This window comes from Colobus angolensis, unplaced genomic scaffold (assembly GCF_000951035.1).
Source record: "Colobus angolensis palliatus isolate OR3802 unplaced genomic scaffold, Cang.pa_1.0 Scaffold150, whole genome shotgun sequence".
Lineage (NCBI taxonomy): Eukaryota > Metazoa > Chordata > Mammalia > Primates > Cercopithecidae > Colobus > Colobus angolensis.
Window position 1 is genome coordinate 1457536 of NW_012114600.1, and position 27985 is coordinate 1485520.

At 38.9% G+C, this 27985-nt stretch overlaps 1 protein-coding gene across 1 annotated transcript in view; it reads right to left on the reverse strand.

The window, feature by feature from the left end:
• ARID2 (AT rich interactive domain 2 (ARID, RFX-like)) overlaps positions 1 to 27985 on the reverse strand; it is a 186703-nt gene that overhangs the window by 16700 nt on the left and 142018 nt on the right. The gene's annotated exons all lie outside the window — the stretch shown is intronic.

Below are 27985 nucleotides of genomic sequence, written 5' to 3' on the forward strand. Positions count from 1 at the left end.
CTACAGGCACGCGCCACCACGCCTGGCTAATTTTTGTATTTTTAGTAGAGATGGGGTTTCACTATGTTGGTCAGGCTGGTCTCGAACTCCTGACCTAATGATCCACCCGCCTCGGCCCCCCAAAGTGCTGGGATTACAAGTGTGAGCCACAGCACCCAGCCACAATGAATATCTTTAAGATCTACAGCAAAGATCTCTTAGGATTTGACTTTTTATGGCTGTCATATAAACATATATATATTTGAACCAGTTTTTAATGTGTAACAAATATCCAGTATCCCAAATTATTATTCCTTTAGGAATGACTAATATTTTAAAATAAAATTTAATCAAAAGTAATTAAATACTGAATTATATAACACAGTGTCAGAAAGAGTAAGTTATATATTTAATTTCCATCACATGTATCTACATAAATACCTACAAAAGTATATTGTGAGGCTAAAATCAGTAAACACATTTTAAATTTCAGAATTTCATTTACTTCTCAGAACTCACAATGCTATTTCATTAATATGAAATATGACTTGAGTTCTGTTATACATACTAGTTATTTCCACAAGAAAGCATTTCTTGTTGTGTTTTTAAGACATTACCTAAATACTATTAAATCATTAACTGCAATATATTAAGTCTACACACACGTGCACACGTATACACAGAAACCAAAATCCAAATGTACTACTACTCAGTTTTCACAATGTCTATTTCTAAACTATTTTTCAATACATACAATGAATCAAGTTTATTGGCAACAATAAAAATGGTGAATTTAGCAGCCACAGGAAAAAGGATAGCACTTCCTTAAATCAATTTTAATTACTAAATACACACAGTTATGTGTATACGAATTTAAGACAACAGATATTTTAAAGTGTTCATTAGTCTATCTGTCCTCAGAGTCTATTTTTCTCTCCAATCTACTACTCTTTTCTTCATTCCAAGTCTATTTTCTATCTAACTACTCTAGTCATAAAAGCTATTCATTGATTGTTGTGGTGGTTCAAGGAAAAGTTCTAATATAATTATGAATGAAGCTGGTTGCAATAATCACATGAAGGTGAAAAGTAGTTAAGGGTTCCAAATCCATTAAATGAACTACCTGAATTTTATTTATTTATGAGACAGAGTCTTGCTCTGTCGCCCAGGCTGGAGTGCAATGGCACGGTCTCGACTCAATCCAACTTCTGTCTCCTGGGTTCAAGCGATTCTCCTGCCTCAGCCTCCCAAATAGCTGGGACTACAGGCACCTGCCACCATGCCCAGCCAATTTTTGTATCTTCAGTAGAAACGGGGTTTCGCCATGTTGGCCAGAATGGTCTCGAACTCCTGACCTTGTGATCCACCTGCCTCAGCCTTCCAAAGTGCTGGGATTACAGGCATGAGCCAGCCACCGTGCCTGGCCAATACCTGAGTTTTAAAAGTTTACATGTAATATTGGAGAGTTAAACTCTAAAGAAATGTAAAGCAAATAAATACTGAGTTTTCAGAACATTATGGATATTTACTGGATGGATTGGAAGACGTGTAAGTGATGAAGCAGAATGCTACTGTTTACTGTCATATCTAGAAAACTGTTCTTAAAACTACTCTGGCAATCACCTCCACTCCCTACCACCAACCCATAAATCATAAACAATATGTTAAGGGAAGTGGGAAAATTCAAGAGTATCCAAAATTAATACAAATAAAAATTACCTGTGATAGAGCCATAATGCTAACATTTTAGTATACTTTCTTTAAGCCTTCTCTGAGTATGTATGTGTTTTTAAACAAAACTGGGACTGTTACTGATATAATTTTATATACTGCTGCCACTCCAGAGTAATATGATAGCTTTGTACAAATTATTATTATTATTTGAGACAGAGTCTCACTCTGTTGCCCAGGCTGGAGTGCAGTGGCACAATCTTGGCTCAATGCAACCTCTGTCTCCTCAGTTCATGTGATTCTTCTGCCTCAGCCTCCTGAGTAGCTGGGATTGCAGGCATGCAGCAGAATGCCTCATTTTTGTATTTTTTAGTAGAGACGGGGTTTCTCCATGTCGACCAGGCTGGTTTCAAGCTCCTGACCTCAAGTGATCTGCCTGAGGGCCTCGGCCTCCCAAAGTGCTGGGATTACAGGTGTGGGTCACCACGTCCGGCCCCTTTCCTTAAGATACTTTATTGTCTTGTGCTGAAAAATTGTTGTAATAAATATACAACATATGGCACATACAATGTGACTGGTTCCCCCCTTGATGTGTACAACCATCGGCAACAGCTCTGGGAAAAAAAGAATCCTCTGAAACTCATTTTACTCACTGAGAATCTAGTTTTAAAGATGGGTGTGATGCTTAAATTTGATATGTATACATCTGTTTGGAAAACAGCAGGCCAAAAATAAATAAGGGCTATTGTCATCATGATCAGTAACAGTAGCAGTAGTGGCGGTAAGGGGTAGTGGTGGTACTGGTAACCCCTTGTCTCTTCACTGGGCCATCTTGTTAATCCTCTACCCTGAGATCTTCCCCACAACTACTCCAAAATTGCAAGCTTTGCTCAGTAACATTTGGTCCACCTTCAAGTTAACGGCCTCCATTAGCAAGCAACACTCACTATCGCTCACAACTAATTTTATTCATTTCTGCTCCTGAAAATATTCTCCATAGAAACTGCCTGCAATTCAACTTTGGTTAAATACTGAATTTCAATCTTATTTTAGAGCTTGTCTTCCTCTGTACTTGTGTGTATTTGTAAATTTAGAGACAGTATCTTACATTTATGTCTCTGAAAAAAATGCTTATTACCGAAAAAACAAGTTTATTTCATTAGAGCTTCTTTAACTTTCTTCTCTACATTAGATTTTCAGTCATTATTCATCCTTTCTTTACCTTGGATCTCAGCCAAATGTAGCTACTATTTCCCAGGTTAACTCCTTCACTTACATATTGGTGAGACACCCAAGTTTAAAAGGGCTCCTCAGAGAATCTCTGACCAGCCTCTGCACTGGGAGGAAGGGGTGGAGCCTCGGGAAGTTCGTGCCATTTGCAGCAGGGAGATGCCTGGCCACTCCTCTTCCTGTGTGGTAAACTGGGATTAAATCTGTGAGGTGGAAAACCTGTTAGCAGGACTCCATCTCACTTTGCTGAGCTGTTTTTCCTTTTCCGTTCTCATCCAGTAAATTTCACTCCTCACACTTCTATGTGTCTATGAGCCTAATCTTTCCTGGTTGTGTGAAAAGAACCCGGTTTTTTTCTACAACATTGGATTCTATTGTGTTTCTTCATAAATTATCCCCTTTTGCACCTTTTATCTTTTCCTCTCTACTGAATCCCACACTTAAGTATATAAAAACAAATGTTATTCTAAGTAGAAACAACAGAAACAACACTTTTTCTCTGATCCTGCTACTTTTTCAAAAGAAATAAACCAGAATTTATCAATATCTGGCAAAGCAATGCAAAATGTAACATTTAATATAGTTATTGTAACAAGTTTTTGACACTTTTCTCTCAGTCACTGGCGATTTAAAAAATACATATTTTTCAATTACATCACCACTATAATTTATAATAGTTGGCCTCCTGCTTGTTATTTAAACTATTGCAGTGAAAGTTCAGGATTAGCTTCTATTCTTCATTTAATTCCCCTTCAGCCAAATTCTATTTTCTTTTATTCCAGTGAAGAACTGTTTGGTTCAACTGAGCAAATATTCACATAGGCTACTAGGTACAAATTTCCTGAAATGAAAACCCATTTTCTGGGGAGAAATTCAAGCCTGCTGCATGAATTTGCATAAGTCACAAGGAGCTGAATGTTAATCACCAAGACAATGGGGAAAATGTCTCCAGGGCATGTCAGAGACCTTCATGGCAGCCTCTCCCCAGAGGCCTAGCAGGACAAAATTATTTCCTGGACCAGGTCCAGGCCCCCCATGCTGCCTGCAGCCTAGAGACTTGATGCCCTGCATCCCAGCTGTTCCAGCCATGGCTAAAAAGGGCCAAGGTGCAGCTTGGGCTGTGGCTTCAGAGAGTAAAAATCCCAAGCCCTGGCAGCTTCCACATGGTGTTGAGCCTGTGGGTACCCAAAAGTCAAAAATTGAGGTTTGGAAATTTCCACCTAGATTTCAGATGATGTATGGAAACACCTGGATGTCCAAGCGGAAGTTGCTGCAGGGGCAGAGCCCTCATGGAGAACCTCTGCTAGGGCAGATCAGGGCCCCCACACAGAGTCCCCACTTGGGCACTGCCTAGTGGAGCTGTGAAAAGAGGGCTATCATCCTCTAGACCCCAGAATGGTAGATCAATGAACAGCTCACACCGTGCACCTGGAGAAACCACAGACACTCAATGCCAACCCATGGAGGCAGCTGAGAGGGGGGACTGTACCCTGCAAGGCCACAGGGGCGGAACTGCGCAAGGCTCTGGGAGCCCACCTCGTGTGTCAGCGTGACCTGGGTGTGAAACATGGAGTCAAAGGAGATCATTTTGGAGCTTTAAGGTTTAATGACTACCCTATTGGATTTTGGACTTGGATGGTGCCTGTAGCTTCTTTGTTTTGGCCAATTTCTCCCATTTGTAATGGGTATATATACTCAATGCCTATACCCTACTTCTCTAGGAAGTAAATAACTTGCTTTTGATTTTATAGGCTCATAGGTGGAAAGGACTTTCCTTGTCTCAAATGAGACTTTGGACTTGGACTTTTGGGTTAATGCTGGAATGAGCTCAGACTCTGGGGGATTCTTGGAAAGACATGATTGTGTTTTGAAATGTGAGGACATGAGATTTGGGAAGGGCCACGGCAGAATGATATGGTTTGGCTGTGTACCCACCGAAATCTCACTTTGAATTGTAGTTCCCATAATCCTTACGTGTCATAGGAGGGACCCAGTGGGAAGTAACTGAATCATGGGGTTACCCCCATGCTATTCTCATGATAGTGAGTGAGTTCTCATGAGATCTGATGGTTTTATAAAGGGTTTATCCCTGTTTGCTCAACACTTCTCTCTCCTGCTGCCATGTGAAGAAAGACATGTTTGCTTCTCCTTCTGCCATGATCGTAAGTTTCCTGAGGCCTGCTCAGCCCTGCAGAACTGTGAGTCAATTAAACCTCTTTCCTTTGCAAATTACCCAGTCTTGGGCAGTTCTTTATAGCAGCATGAGAATGAACAATACAGACAGTTTCATTTGGAGTTTTCTTATTTACTCAAGGTCTTGGCAGGCTATTTTTCTTTAGTGACCAAAAAGTATTCCATATCCTTCTTTATAGCCTTCCTGCTGAAACAAACAAACAAACTCACTTCACTTAAAATGCAAGGGATTTTTTTTTTTTGTAGGAATATTCTAGTTAAAAAGTAGGATGGCACATAAATGTTAATAAATGCACATAAATGTATACGTGAGACTATACATCCAAAAAATTCATACTGCAAACATATTTTAGTTTTTAAAAAGGCACTATTATTGGTTGCAGAACCACGAATTGTACCTTCACCCTTGGCATTTAACTGTTTTAGATATACAATATTCTGTGGCAAAAGAAATATCAAGGACAAACATTATAATATATTCAAATAAGACTTACTAACAAGCTGCTAAAATTTTGGGGAAAAAAATATACCAACAACCTTGGCAAGAGGCTACCCAACTTTATTTTATCCAGTTGCAAAAGTTCAAAATAGAAAAAAAATACTAACTTCACTATTAAAGAGAAATTAATTTATTTCCTTAATACATGATGAAACATTATAAATACAAACTGGAAAACTGAAAATCAGTACTGGTATTCTTGGAAACGAAATACTGCTGTTCCTACAAGAATGAATTCTCCAGTCTCAGCTTCTGTGCTACAGTCAATCCAGATTAAAAGTCATAGGTGGGAACAACTGATTGACTAGTGTACCTGCCAAAGGCAATAGGGGACGAAGCAAGTACTTGGCCTTTTTGAGGGGCTTTTGTACAAAGATGGGTCTTGCCTCTTAGTAAGACTGAAATTGTAGGAAATATCCCAAATATAGTAAGGGATTCATATGGAGGATGACCCAAACCAGCTGCCCTCAGTTCTGACTCCTTTCCTTTCCTCCTAATAATTATTACAGGAAAAGATTTCTGTGTTTGCTCTGTGACCTTCCCACATCCAGTGCTATTAACCTGCCAGTCTGTGAAGCAGTCACTTAAAATAGTAAAATATAAAAGTGAATTATCAGGGACTTTGTTTTAAAATGTTTTTAAAATGTGTACTTGCCAAATAAATATGAATATAGTTCACATTTGAAAAGTGCTATGAAAGCTGATTTGTACAAGTCAGGTATTATAACAATGTTATTTTGTTTTGTTTTGTTTTTTGAGACAGAATCTCACTCTGTTGAGGAGGCTGGAGTATAGCGGCATGATCTCTGCTCACTGCAACCTCCGCCTCCCAGGTTTAAGTGCTTCTCCTGCCTCAGCCTCCCGAGTAGCTGGGATTACAGGCATCTGCCACCACATCGAGCTAATTTTTGTATTATTAGTAGAGACGGGGTTTCACTATGTTGGCCAGGCTGGTCTTGAACTCGTGACCTCAAGCAATCCGCCCACCTCAGTCTCCCAAAGTGCTGGGATTACAGACATGAGCCACCGTGCCTGGCCAACAATGTTATTCTAAATAAGCTAAACATAAATTTGGAGATAAAATAAAAATAAATGATGATGTGTGCACCTGTGTGCTTTTAATGAAATAAAAAAAGCATACCAAATAATTTCAAACTTTTAAATTCTAGTTTAGACATTCATTCTTCTCTCGGAAAGATATGCTAGCATATCACTTCACACCGTTCTTGACAAAGCTGCACATAGTGCAAAGTACCTCTCTACTTGAACTTCTGTTTGCTCAGAACTTACTATGTATCTGGCATATTCACATATCTCATCTTATCTGATTTCCATGACTGCTCTTTGAACATAAAATTATCCCTTTATTGCTAAGGAAGTGTGCTTTCAAAAAGTAACTTTTCCAGAATCACACAGCTAAGTAAGAGAACTAAGATTTGAAACCTGGTACGTCTAACACAAAATACCTGATTTTTTCCTTCGATGTGATAATACATAATTGTTTACTCGAATAATATACATAGATGTGTTCCTAGGTAAAAACGGGGTATACTTTTATATACAGTATCTACGATATCATACTGGCAAATAAATTCTGAAAGCATACTAGATAAGAGGTTAGTATTGGTATATAATTCTCCTTATTATACGCACAAGTTTCCAAGAAACAAATAAGGTTTCTTTATTTTTGTTTTTGCTGAACTACATACCAGATTCTCACCCTAGGAAATTCTTTTCCCAACTACTGTAAATATTTGATAACAAAAAGGTCTTTAACATGAGTTGGCAAATTCTTCCCATGGTTATGTAACCTTTTGGCATTTGATAACGTCTTTAAGTAATCAAATTCTTTGGTATTCAATGTTTTAAAGAATAGAGCAAGGTAAAAATTCTACTACTATGTGTAGTAGAAATCAGGGTATTTCCTAGTTAAAAAAAATTATTTATGGCAAATCAGTGGTTAAGGCCTAAGGAACACATATTTCTCAAACTGATGTTACCAAAAATAAATTATTAAATGAAGTTAATCTCACATTTATGAAGGCTCATTAGTTCAAATTATAAGGATAGTAATATTAGCAAAATATCTAGTATCTCTAGCACTCTCACACAAAATATTTTATCAACCTAGAAACAGCAAGATGATGACGACTTGTTATCCTGACAGTTGAAAATGCAAGATGCCAACAGGCTAGGTCACCAAAGAACTGATGACTTTAGAATCAAGCTAAGTAAACTTCATTCATTTAACTTAGTCAAAAATATGTTAGTTAAAAGCATTTTATGTGCAAGGCATAAAACTTCAGAAAGCAACATATAACTCTCCGAAGATCTCTTCTGGTTTTATGACCACAAAATTGAGACAAATGATGCTACGAAACTAATTTCAATTTCTTTCTCCCACTGACATTTAAGTCAAGCTATTGAACAATCTACTGATTAATTTCAACCTAAACTGGCAGTTTACCTAAAATTAAGCAGTACTTTCTGAGGCACGTTATCATGAATTTAAAAATTCCACTTGGATATTTTACTGTTTCAAGTATTTTCACATCATTAAGATGGCAGTTTTATGTGTAACATTCAACTAGTATTTAGATGCTTCAATACTTTTGGAAGAAGCAGAAGTAATCATGTAAATCAATCTACCTTTGTTCTAGCTACCTGTAAATTTTCTTTTTTTTTTTTTTTTTGAGATGGAGTCTCGCTCTGTCGCCCAGGCTGGAGTGCAGTGGCCGGATCGCAGCTCACTGCAAGCTCTGCCTCCCAGGTTTATGCCATTCTCCTGCCTCAGCCTCCCGAGTAGCTGGGACTGCAGGCGCCCGCCACCTCGCCCGGCTAGTTTTTTGTATGTTTTAGTAAAGACGGGGTTTCACCGTGTTCGCCAGGATGGTCTCGATTTCCTGACCTCGTGATCCGCCCGTCTCGGCCTCCCAAAGTGCTGGGATTACAGGCTTGAGCCACCGCGCCCGGCCGTAAATTTTCAGTCATTTGCAAAATATAGTGAAGTTGGTGTCTGTTGTTGTTTTCAGTAATTTTCTATCAGACAAAGCATTATTCAAATCTTAGCCAGCTCGATACAAAAGTCTTATTCCAGGACTTCTGGGTCATGGTGAAGTAGGCTGTCATCTGGAGGCAGAGAAGTTTGAGTTATGGGAATAATTAGGCCCACAAAGTAGACCTGGGCCTTGGGGTCCCAGAGAGAAAAAGAAAGAAGGTCGTCAAAGAACTGGAGACTTAATCTCAACTTTAAACAATGACAGTCATTTTGTTGATGTTTCTCCTGTAAGAGCCATATCCCACTCTAAGAGTGTGGTACAAGGGCTGACACCAGAGATGCCTCCAGTGAAAAAAAGACAAGCCTTAGCACCCTAAGGAGCACCTAGAACCTGAGGCCATGTTGTGTGACAGATGGATAGGGAAGTCACCCAGCTCCAGGAAGCAGGTGCTTGACCACTCGGAATTCCCCAGCAGGGAGAAGAAAAAGAAGTGACCCTTGGCATGTTCCACGGCTCTGGGGTGAAAACCTCCCTAGATCCCAGACACAGTGAGGAGACCAGAGTTGGCAAGAAGTTCAAAAAACACAAGAGGAAAAAAAGGGGCCCAGGACTCCATAGCCTTCTCAGTCCTTCTCATCCCTTGATTCTGCAAGGAAAGGGATGTTGCCTACATTTGCTCAGTGGGGAAGGAGGGCAAGAAGCAGGCAGCCTTGGGGAAGAACGGAAGCAGAGGAGACCCAGGGAACATAGTGGGAAAGTGAAGACAAAAAAAATCCACCAGAAGGGAGACACCCTTCTAGGTCACACCCCAAGCCCTCCAGGTCCATGAAGAGTAGCCTTAGGATACAAAGTAAAAAGAAGCCAGTCAAAATTGAGGTTCCAAAATACATCGCAATAAGCGATGACCCTAAGGTCACAGCAAAGAAGAAACTGAAGTCCAAGAAAAACAGCAGCCACTCACTGAGGACGTGGCTCTGAAAAGGGAAAAAAGAAGAGGAAAGAGAGCAGGATAGCAGGAAACTCGTGGAAAGAGAAAACAGACACAGAGGTGATGTTGGAAAAGAAAGGCAACATGGACAAGGGGCACACAGACCAGGTGAGATGAAAGGCCTTGCCACAGACTGATCTTTAGCTGGGTAAAAGAGAAGCTTCTGAAACCAGGAAGTGGACAGTAACCCAGTTTGGCCAGTGGGATACTGGTTTTAAGAACAAGGAACAGACATGGAAATTTCTCAAACATGGGTGGATTCAAAAATCTGACCCCGGCCGGGCGCAGTGGCTGAAGCCTGTAATCCCAGCACTTTGGGAGGCTGAGACGGGCAGATCACGAGGTCAGGAGATCGAGACCATCCTGGCTAACACAGTGAAACCCCGTCTCTACTAAAAATACAAAAAACTAGCCGGGTGAGGTGGCAGGTGCCTGTAGTCCCAGCTACTCAGGAGGCTGAGGCAGGAGAATGGCGTAAACCCGGGAGGCGGAGCTTGCAGTAAGCTGAGATCTGGCCACTGCACTCCAGCCTGGGCGACAGAGCAAGACTCCGTCTCAAAAAAAAAAAGAAAAATCTGACTCCTTCATTCAGCTGCCCCCCTAGCATGACTGCAAGGCCCAACATGATCCTCAGCAAGAAGGCAGCAAATAGCTTGCAGCAGAACCTGCAGCAGGACTACAACTAGGCCATGAGCTGGAAGTTCAACCTAGGAGCAGGCTTTGGCTTCTCCACTACCTCAAACAAAATCTTTTATATTGGCAGGAATGCTTCCAAGTCAAGTTAGAAGATTAAATTCTAGTGTTGTGTCCCCGCAAACAGCCAAAATTGCATTTATATTCCGTTGTGCAGATGAAAGCCATCTGACGGTTGTCTTGAATCCAACACCTGCAAAGATTAAGGACACTATCTCGATAGGCTTGGGCAAACTGGGGTGGGGGCAACTTAAGAGAATATGTCAATGGCTAAAACTTCCTGTTTTATGTGTCTAATATTCCACGCCTGTTTGAGACATCAGCATGTATAACATCTGTTAAGTGTTGAGCATGTGCTAGACACATACTCAAGTGTTTTCCTTGCATTAATGTGTTTAATCTTCATAATTATAAAATGAGGGCTATTACTATCCCCATCTTATCCATGAGGCAACTGAGGTTCAGGGATAAAGTAATAAAATCGCCTGGGTCACCCAACAAATAAACAAACAAACAAAAATTATTCTGGCTTGTACAGTAGGAGTAATTACACCTTACAATAGGAACTTTAGGAGGAATTGTAACTGTATAAAGTTCAGTAGGAACCCAGTGATTTGAACCTCAACATCACTTGAGAAGATTTCGTGGGCAGTTGGGGAATTATCAGTTTTATCAGTACCAAGTAAAAGTCCTTGATTCATAGACAGACAAGTTTTCACACAGGAATATTTGTTTAGAATATATTTGAGATCCTCTATATTTCTGGTTTGACTTTCAACAATGCAATTCTAAATATATAATATAGATTTTATTCCTCTTAAGGGAAAATAATTTTCATCTTTCTGCAGCAGTTTTTAATGAGAAATCTATGAAGAGCAATATATTCCAGAAAAGTGTTTTTCAAATGTCTTTTTAGCAACAGAATCTTATTTTCAAACAAAATATTACTTTAAACCCCTATATATAAAACAAAAGCAAAACTCTTATGTTTAAAGGCAAGGTAGAGGGCCTTTCTTAAACTTTGCCTGATACCACTTATTCAAAGAACACTGTAGCCTAGAAAAATAAAGTCCTAAAAACAGTGAATATAAACTCTTGACTACTCAAAAGTCCTTTTCTCCAATTACACAGAATTTAAACAGCAATTCCTAGATATTTTTAAATGAAGGACACTTTTGAGGGAGTCTCAAAAATGTTTTATACAATCACATGTTATTTATACATTTCAAGGATAAACTAATAGTCAACATTGTGCTTAATGATGATAAACAAGGATGAGGACTTCCAGTTTCCTTTCAGCCATGTAAAAAAGCTGCAAGTCATCAATCAGTCCCATCCTCACAACAAGAAATAAGATGAACAAACTGAAAAATTTACAACTCCTCCTGGATCTATCAGAGAACGGAAGTCACAGGGCAAACTACCACTCTGAAAGCTGGAGAGACCCTTGAATACAGAGAATCAGCCCTTCTGGCTGGAGCCAGTAACTTGCAGGAACCCTTAAACAGCAATCAACAAACTGCTAATCTTCAGAATTAAAAACTCCTTGGGGCGGAAGGTCAGTCTCTGGGGAGAACCCATACTTTTGTGTGAATTACCTTCAGAGACCAGTATCTCACAGTGAAGACTGAAAAAAACTTCCTCCCTGCTTCCAGGAATGGAAGAGGGTAAGTAACCATTTCTAATATGCCCAGTGTGTTCTTTTAGCCTTACAAAGGTCTGTCTCATGAGCCTTATCCGACTTAGCAGAGCCTTATCTGACTTACAGGAAAAGCAATTAGAAAACATGGGCCCTCTCGAGGCAGAGTTTGCAGTGAGCCGAGATCGTGCCACTGCACTCCAGCCTGGGCGACAGAGCGAGACTCCCTCTCAAAAAAAAACAAGGGCCCTCCCTAGACTTTTCGTCTTACACAGTAGAAAAAAAATAAAGGCTGAGAAACTTACCAAAGTCGCAGCCCTTAGATGAAGGCCTACTTTTTTAAAGTGAGATTTAATCATAAGATTATAGAGTATTTCACCTCCCCATTACCTTACCACCATATCAGCAGGTTTCCAGTATGGTGTAACAGTGTATTAGAACTGAGAGAGCTACCAGCTACAGGCTATATTTAAAAAGGAGTTTCTAAAAAAAATTCAACAACAACAAAGGAAGAAAAAAAAGGACATCAGGGATTATTGAAGCTTCTGACACCTACAGCTATAGCAAACATTAAACATGGCCTAACTTCTAGCCAGATAAACATAAAACCTCACGCCAAAGGCTTTTACCTCAGATGCTTAACTGAAACATCCTGACTTTCAACAAAAACTTACAAGGCATGCCAAAAGTAAAAAAACAAACAACCCCCCCTACACACACACACACACACACACACACACACAGTCAGAAGAAGAGGCAAAGCTAACATTAGAACCAGACTCAGATATCACACAAATTTTGACATTTTCAGACTGAGAATTTAAAATAATTATAATAAATATGCTAAGACTAATGGAAAAAGTGAATATCAAGAACAAATGGATAATGTGAGCAGAGATGAGATGCTAAGAATAAAAAGAAAATGCTAGAAATAAGAAAAAACTAACAGACATAAACAATGCCTTTCATAGACTCATCAACAGACTGGATACAGACAAGGAAAGAATCAGTGGACTTGAAGATGTAAGATATGTCAACAGGAACTTCCCAAACTGAAAAGCAAAGGGAACAAAGAATACAGGAAACAAACAGAATATTCAAGGACTGTGGGACGATAACAAAAGCTGCAAATATATGCAGTGGGAATACCATAAAGAGAAGAAAAAGAGAAAGAACACAAAAAATATTTGAAGTATAAGAATGAAGTGAGAATTTTCTAAAACTAATGTCACACAAGAAGAAATCACAGATCCAGGAAACACAGACAACACTAAACAAGATAAATATTAAAAAATCAATACGTAGCCGTATCATATTCAAACTTCCAAAAACCAAAGACAAAGAAAAAAACCCTGACAGAAATAAGAGGGAAAAAACCAACTTACTAATGGAAGGACAAGAAGAATACACTGATGTCTCTTTAGGAATAACACAAGCAAGAAGAGTGGAATGAGATATTTAAACTGTTGAAAGATAAACATCCATTAACCTAGAATTTTGTATCCAGTAAAATCACTCTTCAAAAGTCAAGGAGAAATAGACTTTCTCAGACAAACAAAAACTGAGGCCATATGCACCAGGAGACCTGCTTCACAAGAAATGTTAAGAGGAGATCTTTAGAGAAGGAAAATATAGAGGTCAAAACTTGAATTTATATAGAGTAAGGAAGAGTGTTAGAGAAGAAATCAATAGAAGTAAAATATTTATTTTTCTTGCTTTTAATCTAACAGATAAATAAAAAAATAGCAATAGTATATCTGGTGATTATAGCTTATAGATAAGTGAAATGAGTGGCAGCATGTAAAGGACACAGTATAAGGCAACGGTTTGGTACCAGGGACCACTTTCATGGAAGACAATTTTTCCATGGACCAAGGGTTGGGGGGATGGTTTTGGGATGATTCAATTACATTTATTGTGCACTGTATTTCCATTATTACTCATTGTACTATATAATGAAATAATTATACAACTCACCATAATGTTGAATCAACGGGAGCCCTGTGCTTGTTTTCCGGCAACTAGACAGTCCCATCTGGGGGTGATGGGAGAAGTGACAGATCATCAGGCATTAGGTTCTCATAAGGAGCGTGCAACCTAGATCTCTCAAATGCACAGTTCACAGTAGGGCTTGTGCTCCTATGAGAATCCAGTGCCGCCACTGATCTAACGGGGCAGAGCTTAGGTGGTAATGCAATCAATAGGGAGTGGCTGTAAATACAGATGAAGCTTTGCTTTTCTGCCCAAGACTCACCTCCTGCTGTGCAGCCTGGTTCCTAATAGGCCACGGCCTAGTACCTGTATAGCAGTACACAGGTACATCCCATTTTATTCCATGTTGCTTTATTATGCTTTGCAGATACTTTTTTTTTTTTTTTTGAGATGGAGTCTCACTCTGGAGTGCAGTGGTACGATCTCGGCTCATTGCAAGCTCTGCCTCCCAGGTTCACACCATTCTCCTGCCTCAGCCTCCTGAGTCGCTGGGACTACAGGTGCCCACCACCAGGCCCAGCAAATTTTTTTTTGTACTTTTAGTAGAGAATGGGGCTTCACCATGTTAGCCAAGATGGTCTCAATCTCCTGAACTCATGATCCGCCTGCCTCGGCCTCCCAAAGTGCTGGGATTACAGGCGTGAGCCACTGTGCCCAGCCAAATGTTATGTGTCTTTTGAGTATTCCACTGACTGGCTGTTACCCTCATCTCTCTCCCCATCCTTAGGGCTCCCTGAGACACCATTCAACAATATTGAAATTAGACTAATTAATAACCCCACAATGGCCTCTCGGTGTTCAAGTGAAAGGAAGAGTCATATGTCTCTCACTTTAAATTAAAAGCTAGAAATGATTAAGTTTAGTAAGAAAGGTATGGCAAAGCTGAGAAAGGCTAAAAGCTATGCCTCTTGCACCAAACAGCCAAGCTGTGAATGTAAAGGAAAAGTTCTCAATGGAAAATAAAAATAATTCTCAAGTGAACACCCAAATGTTAGGAAAGCGAAACAGCCTTGCTGATATGGAGACAGTTGTAGAGGTCTGGATAGAGTATCAAACCAGTCAAGACGTTCCATTAAGCCAAAGCCTAATCCAGAGCAAGGCCCTAAACTCTCTTAAATTCTATGAATAGGTTGAGAGAGATGGGGAAGTTGCAGAAGAAAAGTTTGAAGCCAGCAGAGGTTGCTTCATGAGGTTTAAGGAAAGAAGCCATCTCCCTAACATGAAAGTGCAAGGTAAAGCAAGTCCTGATGCAGAAGTTGCAGCAAGTTATCCAGAAGACCTAGCTAACATCACTGATAAAGAATGCTACTCTAAACAACAGATTTTTCAATAAAGATCAAACAGCCTTCTACTGGAAGAAGATGGTATCTAGGTCTAGGACTTTCATAGCTAGAGAGGAAAAGTCAATGCCTGGCTTCAAAGCTTCTAAGATTCTAAGAAAGGCTGATTCTCATTAGCAGCTAATGCAGCTGGTGACTTTAAGTTGAAGTCAATGCTCATTGATCATTCTGAAAATCTGAGGATTCTTGAGAATTATCTAAATCTACATTGCCTGTGCAACATCAAAGCCTAGATGATAGCACATTTGTTTACAGCATGGTTTACTGAATATTTTAAGCCCACTATTGAAACTTACCACTCTGATGAAAAGATTTATTTCAAAACAGTACCACTCACTGACAATGTACCTAATTGCCCAAGAGCTCTGATGGAGCTGTACAAGGATATGAATGTTGTTTTCATGCTGCTAACACAACATCCATTCTGCAGCTCATGGAACAAGGAGTCACTTCAACTATTTTGTATTTTTTTGAGACAGGGTCTCACTCTGTTGCTGAGGTTGGAGTGCACTGGCACATCTCAGCTCACTGCAAACTCCGCCTCCTGGGCTCAAATGATCCTTCCACCAAAGCCTCCTGAGTAACTGGGACTACAGGCAAGGGCCACCATGACCACCTATTTTTAAATTTTTTTGTAGAGACAAGGTCTTGCTATATTGCCCAGCCTCATCTTGAACTCCTGGGCTCAAGCCATCTTCCTGCTTTGGCCTTCCAAAGCGTTCAGATTACAGGCATCAGCCACTGTGCCTGGCCTCAACTTTCAACTTTTGTTACTTAAGGCTATAGCTGCTATAGATAGTAATTCCATGGACAGATCTGGCAAAGTAAAATGAAAATCTTTTGCAAAGGATTCTCTAATGCTAGCTGCCACTAAGAACATTTGTAATTCATGGGAGGAGGTCAAAATATGAACAGTAGCAGGTATATGAAAGAAGTTGATTCCAATTCTTATGGATGACTTTGAGGATTCAAGGCCTCAGTGAAGGAAGTAACAGCAAATATGATAGAAATAGCAAGAGAACTAGAAGCAGAGCCTAAAGATGTAACTGAATTGCTACAATCTTATGATAAAATTTGAATGGATGAGGAGTTGCTTCTTAGGGATGAACAAATAAAGTGGTTTCTCAGGGTAGAATCTACTCCTGGTGAAGATGCTGTGAACATGGTTGAAATGATACCAAAGGCTTTAGAATATTACATAAACTTAGTTGATAACACAGCAGCAGGGTTTGAGAAGACTGACTCAATCTTTTTTTTTTTTAAGAGATAGGGTCTTGCTAAATTATCCAGGCTGGAGTGCAGTGGCTATTCACAGGCACCATCCCACTACTGATCAGCATGGGAGTTTCGACTTGCTCCATTTCTGACCTGAGCTGGTTCACCCTTCCTTAGGCAACCTGGTGGCCCCCACTCCCAGGAAGTCACCATACTGGTGCCGAACTTAGTGCAGACAACCAATCAGTGTAGTGCACTACAGCCCAGAACTCTTGGACTCAAGCAATCCTCCTTGCTCAACCTCCCAAATAGCTGGGAGTACAGGAATGCACTGCTGCTTGACTCCAATTTTGAAAGAAGTTCTACTATGGGTAAAACGGTATCAAGCAGCATCTCATGCTACAGAGAAATCTTCTGTGAAAGGAAGAGTCCAGTAATGTGGCACACTTCATTACTTTAAGAAACTGACATGACTACCCCAATCTTCAGCAACCACTATCACGATCAGTCAGCAGCCATCAACATCAAGGCAAGACCTTTCACCTGCAAACAGATGATGACTTGCTAAAGGTTCAGATGATCATTAGCATTTTTAGCAGTATTTTTAATTAAGGTATGTACCCTGTTTTTTTAGACGAAATGTTATTGCACACTTAATTAACTACAGTATAGTGTAAACATAACTTTTAAATGCACTAAGAAACAAAAACATTTATGTGACTTGCTTTATTGTGATATTTGCCTTCTTGTGGTGATCTGGAACCAAATATGCAATATCTCTGAGGTATGCCTGTACTATTGTTTGAAAGTCATCTTAGATTAACTATAAATGTATATTGCAAACTCTAAAATAACCACAAATGAAAAACTTAAAGAAATATGATTGATATCTGAAGAAAGGGGAGAAAATGGCAACATAAAAAGTGCTCAGTAACATCAGAGAAGGCAGAAAAATGGGACAGCAGAAAAAGAACAAGTGCATTTACAGTATGATAGCTATCAATGCAACTATAGTGATAATCACATTAAATGAGAATGATCTAAATACACGAAGTAAAAGACAGAGAGGATAATAAAATAAGACCCAACTATGTATTGTTAAAAATAAAGACACAGATTAAAAGTAAAGGGATGGAGAAAGATAAACTATATTAACACTAATTAAAAGAAAGCTGGAGTGGCAATAATTATTTCAGACAAAGCAGACTTCAGAGCAAGGAAAATTATCGTGGATCAAGAGGGGCATTACATAATGATAAAGAAAACCTAACAATCTTCTCCAAGAAGGTATGGCAATCCTTAAGATATATGCACTGAACATAAAGCATCAAAACATGTGAGGCAAACACTGACAGAACTGCAAAGAGAAAGAACCAAATCCACTATTACAGTTGAAGACTTCAACATACCTCTATCAGTAATTGACAGATCCAATAGGCAGAAAATCAGTAAGGATATAGTTGAATTGAACAGCACCATCAATCAACTGGATCTAATTGATATTTACTGAATACTTCATCCAACAATATATTCTTCTCAAGCTCACATGGAACATCCACCAAGATAGACCACAATCTGGGACATAAAACACACCTTAGCAAATTTAAAAGAATAGAAATCATATGTATACTCTGAAACCACAATGGAATTAAATAGAAATTGACATGGTTTGGCTGTGTCCCCACCCACGCAGTTACGCCCATGCTGCTGTTCTCCTGATAGTGAGTGAGTCCTCACGAGATCTGATGATTTTATAAGGGACTTTTCCCCCCCTTTGCTTGGCACTTCTCTCTCCTGTTGCCATGTGAAGGATGTGTTTGCTTTCTTTTCTGTCATGATTGTTGCTTTCCTGAGGCCTTCCCAGCCATGCAAAACTGTGAGTCAATTAAATCTTTATAAGTTACCCAGTCTCAAGTATGTCCTTACAGCAGCATAAGAACAGATTAATAGAGAAATCAATAACAAAAAGTCAGAAACTATCAAAAACATTTGGAGTCTAAGTAACACATTTTTACAATATTTCGAACTAAAGGAAAATGAAAATACAACATAATCATAATTTCTGGATATAGTAAAAGTAGTACTTAGAGGAAAGGCTTTAGCATTGAATGTATATACTAAAAAAGAAGAAAGATCTAAAATAATAATATAAGCTTTTACCTTAGGAAACTAGACAAAGAAGAGTACATTAAACCCAAAGCAGGCAAAAGAAAAAAAATAATAAAAGAGCAGAAAGTAATGATACTGAAAACAGGAAACCAACAGAAAGAAAAAAATTTAACAAAACCAAAAGCTGATTCTTGGGGGGAAAAAATTTCAGTAAAATACATAAACCTGTAGCTAACCTAACCAAGAAAAGGTAACAGAAGATACAAATCATTAATATCAGAAATGAAAAAGGAACCATCACTATCAATCCCATGGACATTAAAAGGATGATAATAAAGAAAGAGAAATATCTCTATGCTCACACATTCGGTAACTTAGATGAAATTGACCAATTCCCTGAAAGACACAATCTGCCAAAACTCACTCAAGGAGCAACAGATAATCTGAATAACATTGTAACTATTAAAGAAATTGAAACAATAATTAATAACCTTTAAAACAGAAAGTACCAGGACCACATGGTTTCTCTGCTGAATTCACAACAAATAATTAAAGGAAGGAATGATATCAATTCTCTACAATCCCTACCAGACAACAGAAGCAAAAGGAACACTTTCTAACTCATTCTATGAGGATGGCATTACCCTATTATCAAAATCAGACAAAGACATGACAAGAAAACTACATCCCAGAATCTTGCATGAATATAGAGGAGAACATCCACAGGAAAAATATTAGCAAATCGTATCAAACAATGCATAAAAAAGAAATATATACCATGACAAAGTAAAATTTATTACAGGTACACAAGGCTGGTTGAAGTAAAAAATTGAAGTAACCCATCACATTCACAAGCTAAAAAATAAAAATCATATGATCATAGCAATAGATGCAGAAAAGCATTTGATATAATCCATTATCTACTCATGCTAAAAGCTCTCAGCAAAAAAACAAATTAAAAATGGGTTAAATATCTGAATAGACAACCCACCAAAGAAGATATACATATGGTAAATAAACAAAAAGATGCTCAACATCATATGTTATTAGGGAACTAGAAATTAACACAACAGATATACCAACACACACACACCTATCAAAATGGCTCATATCTAAAACACTGACAACACTAAATGTTGGCAAAGATATGAAGCGACAAGATTCTCATTCACTGCTGGTAGGAATACAAAATAGTACAGACACTTTGGAAGACAGATTCACAGTTTCTTATAGTGTTAAACATAGTCTTTATCATATGATCCAGCAATTATAATCCTAGGTCTTTGCTCAAATGAGTTGAAAAATTACATCCACACAAAGTTACACATAAATGTTTATAAGACCTTCGTTCAAAATTGCCAATAATTGGAAGCAACTATGACATTGTTCAATAGATGAATGGATAAGCAAACTATGGTACATCTGTATAATAAAATATTATACAGAAATAAAAAGAAATGAGCTATCCAACAAGAAGAAGACACGGAGAAAACTTATGTGCATATTACTAAGTGAAAGAAAGCAGATTAAAAAGGATACTGCTGAATAATTCCAACTATATTACATTCCAGAAAAGTCAAAACTACAGAGACAGCAAAAGAATCAGCGGCTGCCAGGAATTGGGGGTGAGGGAGGGGGTGAGGAGGAATAAATAGGTAAAGCATAATGGATTTTTAGTGTAGTGAAGGTACTCTGTATGTTACCGGAGACATGACATTATGCATTTGTCAAAACCCGCGGAACTACAGAAAGAATGAATCTGAATGTAAACTATGAACTTTAGTTAATAATAGTGTATCAATATTGGCTCATCAATTATAACGTGTATACCACACTAATGCAAGGTGTCAATAATAGTGGAAACTGTGTGCAGGGAGGACGGAAATATGGGAACTCTATTCTATCTGCTCGATTTTTACAGAAACGTAAAACTGCTCTTAAAAAATGCAGTTTAGGCCGGGCACGGTGGCTTACGCCTGTAATCCCAGCACTTTGGGAGGCCGAGGCGAGCAGATCATGAAGTCAGATCAAGACCACCCTGGCTAACACGGTGAAGCCCCGTTTTCTACTAAGCACACAAAAAAAAATTAGCCGGGCATGGTGGTGGGCGCCTATAGTCCCAGCTACTCAGGAGGCTGAGGCAGCAGAATGGTGTGAACCCAGGAGGCAGAGCTTGCAATGAGCCGAGATCGCACCACTGCACTCCAGCCTGGGCGACAGAATGAGACTCTGTCTCAAAAAAAAAAAAAAAAAAAACCAATTTATTAGCTTTAAAAAAATATGGATGAATATGATCACTATTGTGTAACTGTGTTGAAAACATTAGACATATATATATATTTTTTGTTTTATTTTGTTTTTGAGGTGATGTCTTGCTCTGTCACACAGGCTGGAATGCAATGGCATGATCTCGGCTCACTGCAACCTCCACTTCCCCGGTTTAAGCAATTCTCCTGTGTCAGCCTCCCAATTAGCTGGGATTACAGTCACCCGCCACCACGGCTGGCTAATGTTCGCATTTTTAGTAGAGATGGGTTTCACCATATTGGCCAGGCTGTTCTCAAACTCCTGACCTCAAGTGATCCATCTACCCCGGCCTCCCAAAGTGCTGAAATTACAGACGTGAGCCACCACACCTGGCCTAGACATTATAATTAGATAAGACAAAATACGAAGTATATAGAAAACACCTATCAGTTGAAAAATGTAATGGAAGTTGAGATCATTTATAACAACTAAATATAAGACTACCACCTAGCAATAAACTTAATAAAGTACAAAATTGACGTGAAGAAAAGTCTAGAAGCTCTATTGGAAAAAAAAAGAGTAATGACATGGGCTGATACCTTTTCCAGTAAGGGAAAACTAAAAAAAAGTGTTCACTATCAAAAAATAAACAAAAAACTCTGATCATTAAAAGCAGTTGCGGCCGGGCACGGTGGCTCAAGCCTGTAATCCCAGCACTTTGGGAGGCCGAGATGGGCGGATCACGAGGTCAGGAGATCCAGACCATCCTGGCTAACACTGTGAAACCCCGTCTCTACTAAAAAATACAAAAAAAAAAAACTAGCCGGGCGAGGTGGCGGGCGCCTGTAGTCCCAGCTACTTGGGAGGCTGAGGCAGGAGAATGGCGTAAACCCGGGAGGCGGAGCCTGCAGTGAGCTGAGATCCGGCCACTGCACTCCAGGCCAGGCGACAGAGCAAGACTCCCTCTCAAAAAAAAAAAAAAAAAAAGCAGTTGCGGCCAGGCGCAGGGGCTCATGCCTGTAATCCCAGCGCTTTGGGAGGCCAAGGCAGGCAGATCACGAGCTCAGGAGTTCCAGACTAGCCTGGCCAATATGGTGAAACCCCGTCTCTACTAAAAACACAAAAATTAGCTGGGCATAGTGGTGCATGCCTGTAATCCCAGCTACTCAGGCTGAGGCAGGAGAATCGCTTGAAACCGGGAGGTGAAGGATACAGTGAGCCAAGATCGTGCCACTGCACTCCAGGCTGGGTGACACCACGAGACTCCATCTAAAAAAAAAAGAAAAAAAAAAAAAGCAATTGCAACGCATATCCCAACATGCCTTTCTTGGCAATTTCGAGAAATAATCTGATTTATACATCACTCTAATTTCAAAATTTGGCATAGTGCCTAGTATAAGGTAGTTGCTCAAATAAATCATAAAAAACTGTGAAGAATCAGCAGGGGCAACCTGCCATATCCGAAGTTAAAATACATTTAAAGTGATAGTGTAATAAGGACAGAGATCAAGGGGATAACAAGTGATCCAGAAATAGGCACAGCATATATAGGAATTTAGTATATGACAAATGTCTGAGGGAAACATGAACTTGCCAATAAGTTAGCCATTTGGAAAATAATTAAGCTAGACTCATACCTCACTCTATACATCGAGCTAAATTACAAATGAATCAAAAAGTAAAAATATTAATGTATTACAAAGCAAAAAATGTGTATTTTATGATATAAAAGTTGAAAAGGTCTTTCTAAGCACAACATGAAAACCATTAAGATTTAAATTCTATGTAGCAAAATATGGCTAAAGTCTCGAGACGTGGGGTGGACACATAATAAAGAGATGACATCCTTTTTTTTCTTTGAGACAGAGTCTCACTTTGTCACCCAGGCTGGAGTGCAGTGGCACAATCTCGGCTTACTGCAACCTCTGCCTCCCAGGTTCAGGCGATTCCCGTGCCTTAGACACCCAAGTAGCTGGGATTACAGGCACCCGCCACCATGCTCAGCTAATTTTTGTATTTTTAGTAGAGACAGACAGGGTTTTGCCACGTTGAACAGGCTGGTCTTGAACTCCTGACCTCAAGTGATCCGCCTACCTTGGCTTCCCAAAGTGTTGGGATTACAGGTGTGAGCCACCATGCCTGGCCAAGAATTGACATCCTTAATGCAGAGAGAAGTACTGCAAATTTTTAGGAAGGGCAATAAAGAATGAGCAAATGACATGAGTAGATAATTCACAGAAGAAAATAATATTTAAAGATATTTAACTCAATACCTGAAATAAAAATTAAAACAGGAGCTGGGGAATGGTAAGATGAAGAAGCAGAATACAAAAGATTTTTAGGGCAATAAAACTATTCTGTATACTGTAATGGTGGACACATGTTATTATATTAATATTTGTCAGTGGTCAGGTGCAGTGGTTCATGCCTATAACCCCAACCCTTTGTGAAGCCAAGGTGGGAGGATTGCTTGAGACCAGGAATTCAAAACCAGCTTAGGCAACATATAAGACCCCGTCTGTACAGAATTTTTTGTTTGTTTGTTTTTGAGACGGAGTCTTGCTTTGTCACCCAGGCTGGAGTGCAGTGGTGTGATCAGGGCTCACTGCAAGCTCTGCCTCCTGGGTTCACGCCATTCTCCTGCCTCAGCCTCCCAAGAAGCTGGGACCACAGGCGCCCACCACCACGCCCGGCTAATATTTTTGTATTTTTAGTAGAGACGGGGTTTCACTGTGTTAGCCAGGATGGTCTCGATCTCCTGACCTCGTGATCAGCCCACCTCGGCCTCCCAAAGTGTTGGGATTACAGGCGTGAGTCACTGCGCCCAGAAAATTTTAAAATTAGCTAGGCAAAAAAGTTAAAATTTGGTGGGTGTGGTGGTCACACCTGTAGTCCTAGCTACTCAGGAGGCTGAGGCGGGAGGGATCACTCGAGCCCAGGAAGTCCCGGTTATAGCGAGCTGTGATCATCCCACTAAACTCTAGCCTGGATGACAGAACAAGACTTTGTCTCAAAAACAAACAAACAACAACAGGCTGGGCGCTGTGGCTCATGCCTGTAATCCCAGCACTTTAGGAGGCCAAGGTGGGTAGACCACGAGGTTAGGAGTTCAAGACCAGCCTGGCCAACATGGTGAAACGACGTCTCTACTAAAAATACAAAAATTAGCTGGGCATGGTGGCACGCACCTGTACTCCCAGCTACTTGGGAGGATGAGGCGAGAGAATCGCTTGAACTTGGGAGACAGAGGTTGCAGTGAGCCGAGATAACCCCACTGCACTCCAGCCTGGGTGATGGAGCAAGACTCCATCTCCAAACAACAACAACAACAACAAATTTCACAAAACAACCCAACAAAACAAAACCCCCAGAATGTACAATGTCAAGAGCAAATCTTAAACTATGGACTTTGGGTGATAATGATGTGTCAACACAGGTTAACCAGTTGTAACAAATGTACCATTCCTATAAACATGTAATATTTGTGGGGCAGGTGCTATATACGAATACTCTGTATTTGCCACTCAATTTTATTGTAAACCTAAAATTGCTCTCAAAATAAAGTCTATTTAAAAATTTAAAATAACAAAAGAATAAAAATTGACAGTCTTTTTGAGGCTATCAGATCAGCAAAGATGAAATTTCCCTTCAGATTTGAGTAGTTAGGTAGCGGGAAACAAGCTCATATTCTATTATTTGAATTACAAATTAACATTTTTGGATGGTAATTTGTCAATTTCTATAAAAATAAAAACATGTAAATCCCCTGACTCAGCAATTCCCAGTTTGGTATTTTAGTCTACTAAAATACTTGTAGAAAATGTGCTATAGAAACAAAATTATTCACCACAGTTCTGTTCATATGTAATAGCAAATAACTAAAATCCCAAATACCCTTAATATGAGATATAGTTAACAGACTATAGTGCAGGATCATTGCATCTTATTCATGGAAAGAAATGTGTCCTCATAATTCAAGAGCAATCCTGTCAAAAAAAGGACGAGCAATATTCCATTTACCAAGGCAGATAACAAAGACAGTGCAATAAAAGGGAATTCTTGGTATTCAATACAAAGAATGAGTAAATCTACGTATTGACATAAAAAGTGTGTATATATATATTCTATATGAATGAATATTACATATATTATTGAAGCAAGCTCTAGATCAGCATATATAGTTTAAAATAAGAAACAAAGTCTACATGTATACTTTTCATGTACAATATAGTACAGCTGTATATGAAAAAGGTTTATAAAGACATATACCAAAATTACAACCATGCTTATCTTTCGATAATGCCATTTTTAAAATTTAAATTTTTTAAAAGCTAGAAGTATAATTTTAAGATGAGAAAAACAATTATGAAAATATTGTGGAATCACTTTTGTTAAGAGTCTTGAGTAGCATCTGATGAAACTAGTTTGGATTGTCCCACTGGACAGTGCTGAAGCCCAAAATACCCACTGTGACTCTTACTTTTTTTAGAATAAACTATTCTTATAGTATGAGAAAAGAAAGTTACAGTGACAAATAGAAGAAAAAAGTCACTGACTTACCCTAATTTCCTTAAGACCAGATTACTGACAGAGGGAAAGATATCAAAATATAAGATTTAAATGTAAACTAAAAAAATCACAAAAGTTCTAAATAAAAACATGGGGGTTCTTCTACAATTTGGGCACAGAGAAAGCCTTCCTAACTATAATCCAGACCCAGAAGCAATAATGAAAAACCTAATAAATTTGTTTACAGAAAAATTAATTGAAAGAAAAAAAACCCTTCATCTAGGACAAAAAGTAACGCAAAACAAAGGGTAAAGTAAAAAGACAAATGATTAACTGAAAAAATGAGAAAAACCTTTTCAAGTTACACCACAGCAGACATTTCTTTTTTTGGAGTATGACATAGGACAAAGAATAAATTCTTAACAATATTGAGAAATGGGATTTTTGGTGTGGGAGAAAGAAGATACAGGTGTGAAAATGATAAAACGAAGTGAAAACCTTGTTGTACTTAATCTAAATTCCAAGAATCAGTAGAAACACACAGACCATCTTGCCTATCAGAGAGCAGGGAAACTATCAAATACTTACATTAAGGTCACAACCAAAGGACTTGGGAAATCCACTTGAAAAGACTTTCACTGACCAAAAATAGCACAATTTGTATACCAAGAAGGATACAATAACCTCAGTTGACTGAAATACCTCAAATACGTTTAAATTCCTGTTGGCTCACAGTAATACCACAAACAAAATAAACAAAAATCAAACCTCATGGTAACTTTGTGCAGAGCGATAGGGAGCAACTCATTATTTTGAAAACTGGTAAATAAGGGAAATATCCAAGCATCTATCTTGCCTTTCCTGTAGGAAATATTCCTCAAAGAAGGCAAATGACTGATAAAAGGGGGTCCTTTATATTTTACAAACCTTAATGAAATAATGTTCTGAGCAATGATCCTTAAAGGCTGTTTACATCACAAAAAGAGACAAGAAGATATTACATATTTCCTGATGGAAGTACACAATTTCATTTCTGAAGTGGTCTTCAAATACCGAAACCAGAACTTGATCAGATATTTGGATCAAACTACCAATGTACAGAAAATACAAGGTCAGAGTAACACACTAAACATATCAGGAAAATCCAGACTGTAATGCTCTATAGGACAAATTAACCTGTTCCCTCCCCCACCAACAAAAACTTGCAAAGAAAAAAAAAATTAAGAGGGATGGAGGGGTAATCTAACAGATTAAAAGAGATTTAAGACTTATCAACCAGAGGCAATGTTTGAACCTTAGATTCCAATTCAAACTCTAAACAAAAGGCCACTGGAGAAATGTAAACACTGACAGGATATAAGAAGAAATCATAATATTAAAGGGAATTAATTTTTTTCTCTAGGAGTATGGTGGTGGTGGTGGTACAGTATTTATATCTAAAGAGTGAGGTCCCTAACTTTTAGAGATAAATGCTTACAGATTAAAAAACCAAGCATCAATATGTGATGATATAAGAGGGAGTGGGACTTCCTGAAAACAATCTATATTGTACATCTAAAAAATTATGGCTCATGCCTGTAATCCCAGCACTTTGGGAGGCTGAGGTGGGCAGATCACTTGAGTTCAGGAGTTCGAGAACAGCCTTGGCAACAAGGCAAAACCCTGTCTCTATAAAAAATGCAAAAATTAGCTTGGTGTGGCAACATGCACCTGTAGTCTCAGTCACTTGGGAGGCTGAGGTGGGAGGATGGCTTCAGCTCAGAAGACAGAGGTTGCAATGAGCCAAGATCAATACAGCACCACTGCATTGCAGCCTGGGTGACATAGTGAGACCCTTTCTCAAAAAACAAAAACAAAACAAAAAAAAAAGGACAAGGAAAAAAAAAAGGAGAATTATAGATACAAAAAGACTATGTAAAGTGTGGTGCTAATACAGAACTAAAAACATGTTAAATGTATACTCAAAGTCACTTTTAAGTCCTTAAAAGGAAGAAAGCACATAGCTATTTCAACTTTAAATACAAAGCATTTTACAATAATATATATGTGAAGAAAATAATTTTAGCTTTAAATCTGATGGAAACAAAGTTTTTTTGTTTTCATTTTTTAAAAAGAGTATCTTACTTTATAACCCAGGCTGGAGTGCACTGACGCAATCATAGCTCACCGTAGCCTTGAAGTCCTGGGCTCAAGAGATTCTCCAGTTCTCAGCATCCCAAGTAGCTGGCATTACAGGCTCAAACCACCATGCCCAGCATAAAAGTTCTGTACTAGTATTTTTGATATGATATTAAAGAAATTAGAACAGCCACTTAGTGGTCAACGGCTGTCATATGTATGTTTCTACTCGGAATTGGAACTAAATATGAATAAGAGCCATTTCTCTTTTCATGCCCTTATGCTTGTAGTATTCTAACTTCTCACAGTTTCCTGGACATACAAGGTCCTTTTATACTCCTGTGCTTGCTCTTAACATTCTGACAGGTTTATTTTAGCATGACAAATTCCTACTCATTCTTTAAGACTCAACTAAATGTAGCCGGGCGCGGTGGCTCAAGCCTGTAATCCCAGCACTTTGGGAGGCTGAGACGGGCGGATCACGAGGTCAGGAGATCGAGACCATCTTGGCTAACACAGTGAAACCCCATCTCTACTAAAAAAACTATAAAAAACTAGCCGGGC